The sequence below is a fragment of the Silene latifolia genome, chromosome Y (genome assembly GCF_048544455.1).
Source record: "Silene latifolia isolate original U9 population chromosome Y, ASM4854445v1, whole genome shotgun sequence".
Taxonomy (NCBI): domain Eukaryota; kingdom Viridiplantae; phylum Streptophyta; class Magnoliopsida; order Caryophyllales; family Caryophyllaceae; genus Silene; species Silene latifolia.
Genome location: NC_133538.1, coordinates 319,173,678 through 319,180,697, shown reverse-complemented (window position 1 = coordinate 319,180,697; position 7,020 = coordinate 319,173,678).

Here is a 7,020-nt window from a genome sequence, read left to right as displayed (position 1 = left end):
TCACAGTTTTATTGTTCTTTTTGAACAAAACATCATCACCGAAGACGGCATTTAACTCGTCTTCATCAAGTTCCATTTTGCCTTCATATACATCACTAGCCACCATCTTTCCTTTCCCCTTCCTCCTTCTATTTCGTACCATCTTACTCAACACCTCATCATCACTTTTTTCGTTATCTTCCTTACTTTCTTTTCCACTCTCAATTTCTTTTGATTTTTCACTCTTTTCATTCTCCTCACTCTTTGATTTTTAATTTTTTTCACTTTCAATTTTTTCACTCTTTTCTTTTGATTTTTCACTCACTTCTTCTTCCTATTTCTCTCCTTCCCTCTCGGTTTCATTTTCCTGGTTTTTCTCTCCTTCCTTCTCAATATCTTCTTCTTTCTCACCAACATCCTCCTCTTATTCCAATTCATCTTTGTTACCAACAGCAACATCATCTCCTTTTTCGAAAATAAGAGTACCATCATCATCAACTTCACCAACAACCTTAGAACTACCATCATCCCCTTCGGTTTCCATTACATGTGGTTTATTCAAATCAAATTTTCGATTAAAAACTAGACTTGAAAACCGTCTAGTCTCGGAGGCTGTTTTGGGACTCTTTGCAACCTTTTTCTTTCTCGGCATTGGAGTTGCTTTAGATTTCGGATTTGGTTTTAGGCTTTGAACGATTTTGGAACCTAGGCTTTCGGTTTTTGGTTCAACAATGGGTAGTTTAAGTTTGGGCTTTGGTATATACGAATCTCATATTTCTTTGATAGTTTTGTTAAGGATTTTCTTGGGAGGCATAGCTTTTAGAGTGAATTGGAGACTAAGAGTTGGAAGGGGGAGTTTTTGTACGGTTTTGGAGAGAAGTGAAGTGAGGTGAATGTGATTGAAGTATTTGAATGTAAAGAGGAAATTTATTATTATAAGTTTAAATTTTAGAGGAGTAAATAAGGTGGAAAGGATGAATAGTAAAAGCTCTTTTATAGTTGGGTGATGAGGGAGGTGTAGCCGTGTATGGTAAGGTCATGAGGTACTATAGGCAGCTACAAATGGGTATGGGAAATGATGAGTTGATATTTGATGGGTGTGGGTCAATCACTTTTAGTGGCTCCATGCAAATAATGATTTTACACAACGAATTTTACATGTCGATTAATCATTTAATTCATTTCACATTAATGTAAAAGTGTCTTAGTTTAACAAATACGTAAAACGTCTACCTTAGTCAATCATGCGGGGTAATTCATTAATCAAATTTACGCACAATCTAACAAACCAATTTTAAACCGAAGTTTTACGAATTGTTCTCTTTCCAGCGGTTTTATATAAATGTCGGCTATTTGATTTTCTGTTTTACAAAAATTAGTTGAATAAGACCTTTTTCCACATGATCACGTAAAAAGTAATGTCTTATGTCAATATGCTTAGTCCTCGAGTGTTGTATTGGGTTCTTGTAAATATTAAAAGCACTAGTATTATCACATAAGATAGGAGTTGAATTAAAGATAATAATGTAATCCTTTAATTGTTGTCGAACCCAAAGAGTCTGCAGACAATGCAATACGGCACATACATATTCGCTTTTAGCGGTGGATGTAATGCTACGGTTTTCTGTACTGTTGGGCACTCTATTAAGTAAGGCTTACTCTGTCGAGTAAGTGAGTTTTGGTTACGAACCAGTGTACTGTCTGATGGGTACTCGATCGAGTTGGTGTCACTCGATCGATTAGGGGGCACTCGATTGAGTATGTGACTTACTCGATCAAGTAAGTGTGTTTTTACGGATTATTTGTCGGGTTTTAATAGCAATGCGAGAAGGTTATAAAAACACTTTTCGTCGGTTTATTTTCATTTTTTACCTTATTCTAAACTTCACAAAGATAAAAACAAGTTACGTTGCTCTCATCTCTCTCATTTCTATCAAATCCCGAGGCTCGTGTCGTCGGAATCCAGAGATCTTTACGCCGTTGAGACCGTCGTGTTGTGGGTAAGATTCTAGTATGATTTTTATGTCATTTCATTGATTTTAGTTGAAATCCTAATTGGGTATTTTGGGGGTTTTTGGAGTATTGTGATTGTTAGATAGTAATTGTATGATTGTGTGATTATAAAAGGTTATTTCGTTGAACAACGATTTTGATTAGCTGATTGTGACGATCTTGGTGATTGCTTTTCCAGGTAGGGTTTCCCTACTCGGTTATTGATTACGTTGTATTTGATGGTTGATTGTTGTTAGTTGTTTACTGTTGTTGATCTTATCGTGTTGGAATTGGTGATTGGTATTGTTGGTGTATAGCTGGTTGATTGTGTTTGTCCGTGGTTCGCGAGATGCGTCCTCGGCTGAGTGGAGTCACTTGCAAGAGTGGCTTCACAACCTTGATTCGCCCCTTGTGGTTCCCGTCACAAGGGGGATGTGCATATTAAGGAACTTGGGTTTTCGCTCGGAGTCGATGAGCGGGGATTTAGTGGGAATGGCTGCGGTCCCCTACTGGCGGTGTGGAATATCTGTTGCCATGGATATTCTGGTAAGGCTACACACTTTAGTGTGTAGTCAGGTGTGTGGAGATATGACGGAGTTGGGTAATCGTATATATTGTTCTCTTGTTTATCTTGTAATGTGTAATCAATAACTGACCCCGTTAATTGTTTTAAAAACTGTGGTGATCCATTCGGGGATGGTGAGCAGTTATTCAGCAGGTATGAGATGGATTACGCGAGGGATAGTTGGGATGGAGTCATCACGGGTCACTAGAGTCTTCTGATGTGTCGTTGAACTTATATTTCCTTTTAGTTGGTTTTGATATTTTAGAACAAATGTATTTCATTCTACAGTTTTGGTTTTTTATTATGTAATCACTTAAACTCATTTATTTAAGTATGTTATTTTATGGTCAATTTGATATACATTGCCTCGGGTAACCGAGATGGTAGCTCTTCCATGTATTAGGTGGTCTTCGTAAGGCACCTTGGTGTATGGGGGTGTTACAAAGTGGTATTAGTGCGATGATTTTGGAACCTGTAACTAATGAACCTAATGAATCTAGTGAGTCCAACTAAAATGAACTCGGGTAGGAGTTGTTAGGAGCTAATGCATAGACTTGGGAGACGCCATAAAGTCGCGAACTCGCCCTACCTCTAAACCGGTCACTATGAGGTCTCATGGGATCGCTAGGTGTTTACTATTGTTCACTTGAATATGTTGGATGAATAGGTTGGATGAACATGTTGGGTGAATAGGTGGTATGATGGATGAATTAGTGGGAAAAGATGAATAATCGTTGCATGATAATATGATTTATGGTTAAACATGTTGTATGATGGAAGTGATTTTATAATGTTGTTATGTTTGTAACATGTGAATAGGGGATTTGATGTTGTATATAATGTTATTATTTTTACGTAAAGTTATGAATAAAAGCATGTGGGTAGTACATGATTGATAAGTTGAATAATATATGTGCATGATGGATGTTGTTGTTTGGCTTTTGTAGATAGTAACATATGGTTAGGGATACTGGTTTTGTGAGTATTATTGAGTTGTTTTTGTTTTCTTTGTTGTTGTTTAAGTTGTTGGGAAGAAAGAATCAAGTAGTTATGTTGTCTGATTATAGAGAAGTTATCTTTAAACTGTTATAACTTGAGATTCATAAATGATATTGATGTGATTCCACTTGGAGTTATAGCTTGTTCTTTTACGATTCTAACGATAGGTCACACGCCCAAAATGACCAAGGAACGAGTGAGATATGACCGTTTTACGAAAATTGGACAGTGCTAAAAAATGCGTAGCGTACTCGATCAAGTAGCCCTAGCTCGATCGAGTACACCTCTTGTTACTCAATCGAGTACCCCTTACTCGGTCAAGTAGCCCTGGTAATTTATTGTACGTGCTTCTGACCTTCACCTACTTGATCAAATAGGCTCTACTCAATCTAGTAACCCCTGTTTTGGGTCATATGTTTATGTTTTGACTTCGTCGCATATCATGTTTAATTTAAAGGTGTTCTTGTAACACCCCGATTTATGAAGGAGCCTCTAGCAAGACATTCCCTAATAAACCGGACTGTTACCATCTCGGTTACCCGAGGTAGTGAATAACAAATTAAACTCCAAGGCAATTTACATAATTACTTTAACTTAATTATTACAAAACCTCTTTTACATCAAATTACTAAGAACTAACATGAATAAAAGTGAAGGTCTTCTACATAATGATCTAGCTACTAAGTCTTCTGATCCAGTGTCTCACGCCCATCAAGCTCCCATCCTATCTCATAAACCCGTCAAGACTGCTCCCCAATATTTGGATCATCACAGGTGTTCACGAATACACAGGGTCAACCACGAGGTTGAGTATGGTAATACAATGCAACAAGTATGTATGATATGCATGCTCCTCCATCACCACCACCATCTCATCACAACTCATAACCTGGAACACCCAGCCATACCGATCCCCAGTAGACTATATATCGACCGTAGCCGATCTGCCACTCCTTGTGAGGACACCAGGGCAAGTCTGAGAACCCTGGGCCTTATCACAACATCATCTTCACCACACCACATCACCACAACATCCTCCATCTCCAATGCATATGAATGCTCAAAAGAAATTAATGCAACACAATATATAAATCATTGAAGGCGATCAATCATAAAATCATGCCTTAGGACACCAAATGTTGTGATAACATACTCAATACGATCAATTCAGTCAATCACCTTCCAAAGATATGAATCATAACATAAATCAACAACCACGAATCAAGTCAACGTTCACAGTTTGGTCATATGAAACACAAACAAGTCAACACAATTCAACATCAACGATAATAAGTCAAGTGTATTTCCCTACCTTTTCGCAATCCAAGCACACACAAGCAATCACTTATGATCCTTCACATATCCATCACCTACATAACATAATTATGTATAATTACCACCTACTCAGTCAATTAATCATGCACATAACCTAGACCATCATAACTTAATAGGAATATCAATTTAAAGAACAAACACGACTTTTCCTGATTTTCCTGCTCATGGCAGACTCGGTATAAAATCAATAACTAATTCCAGAAAATTCGAATTGATACAAAGCCAATTGAATTGGAACCCCATGAGTCTTAGCTACAAATTATATCTAACGTGTTTTTCTCAAATTCCAAACTTATCAATGGTTTTCAGACTGATTTCCAAAAACTGACAGAAACCGTCGCATAAAAAGTATTGATTCATAAAACGAGTTTAAAACATTATTTTTTAGAAATTCCAAATCCTATTATCATCTAGACTTTACAAATATAATGTATGAAGAAGCCTCATAACTGAATCGACATAAAAATTAGGGTTTCAAATCATTTTCCACAACCAAATCAGATTCGCGGACTTTTCAGCGACATGTTCATAAATAATTTACCTAGGACAAACCATAAGGAATTTGACTACGTGATTTTATATACATAAACTAGACATCAAATAAACAGGACTCTCTTTTCAAACCTTTCGAAGAAGACGACTTTAAAACAGTATAAACAATGGAATGAAATCGACTTACAAACTGGGAAATCGAATTAGGTTGAAATCGATGAGAAATCTTCAATCAATTGAAAGGCTCGACAATTGTTCTTCCTCTCCCTCTCTCTAGGTTTAGAAATGGTTTTATGAATGATAAAATGAAATTAGAAATGACTCAACTGTTAAAAATAAAACCCTTGGCCAAAACATAAAAGAAACCGTCAACTCGCTGAACCGGTTTACTCGGTCAAGTGCACTCGGCCGAGTAACACACACTCGACCGAGTACCAACCAAGTACTCGACCGAGTACTCCAACTAAAATAAGAAGTATTACAATGTAAATGGGTAATACGAATCTTGACCCAAAAGACAAAATGTGATGTAACCCGACTCAACATATACGATATAAACCCGACTTAATAACATTCACGATATTACGATGCAACCAATATAAAATGTATAATAACTAATATTTAATAATATCCGTTTACTCGATTATATAAAATACGGGGTATTACAGTCTTCCCCCCTTAAAATGAACTTCGTCCCGAAGTTCGCTCCAAAATACCGCCAAGAGCCTCTACGACAGCATACTCAACGCAGCATAATTGGAAACCATGAGAATGCTCTTTCAACATATCACCACGAATCATTCCATCATCCTACTACCGTCGTTCACCTCAAACTATCAGAACACCATACCAGTAGTTTAACTACACACTTCTCTTACACATCAACCAACTAACAGAAATAGGACACAACATAGAGAACTCATTTGCATAGGTACCACACAACGAAACATCAACTTGATCAAAACCATAATCTATAAACAAGTGCAGCATAACATTAAGATTTTATAATCCTAGCCAACTAAAAACATGGTTACGTCCTCGTAACCTCTTTTCAACTTTCATATACGTAAGCAACAAAATCACCGGCAACAACATGTAATGGAAAAGAACACATGGTAATAAATTGCGCATTAACATTAAGGTCGAAAACAAGGTTTTATTATGGAATTAGCTGCTTGTCAACAAGTAACACTTATTACTTAGCGCATTCTTAACTTAAAACACAACATCAAACTAAAAGAACAACAAGGAAAGAGCCAAAGGTTTACACGGTTTCATAACAAACCGATTATGGTGTTACTAGTTCTAACATAACAGTCCTTAGATCGCGCTTAATCTGACTCTGGTGGCTTAGACTCAGGCGTTCCTTTCTTCTCCTATCTATCCCGGTCTATAATCTTGGGCCCTTTCTAGGAAAGTATTTACTATAGATGCGCTCGTTATCATCGTCAAGCTCGCCAGTCCGCATTCCATCCCCTGTGACTTCTATGTCATTCCCTTCCGGTTCACCTCCTCCCAATGTCCTGGTCCGGGTGGTTCAGTCGTACTTTCGGTATCGGTACATTAGCATAAAATTCGTACCTCGGGTCGCCTGATATAAAGTCAAAGGTATGCTCGGGCGGGTAATCGCCCCGTCGCGATGGTGGGGTCACGGCATA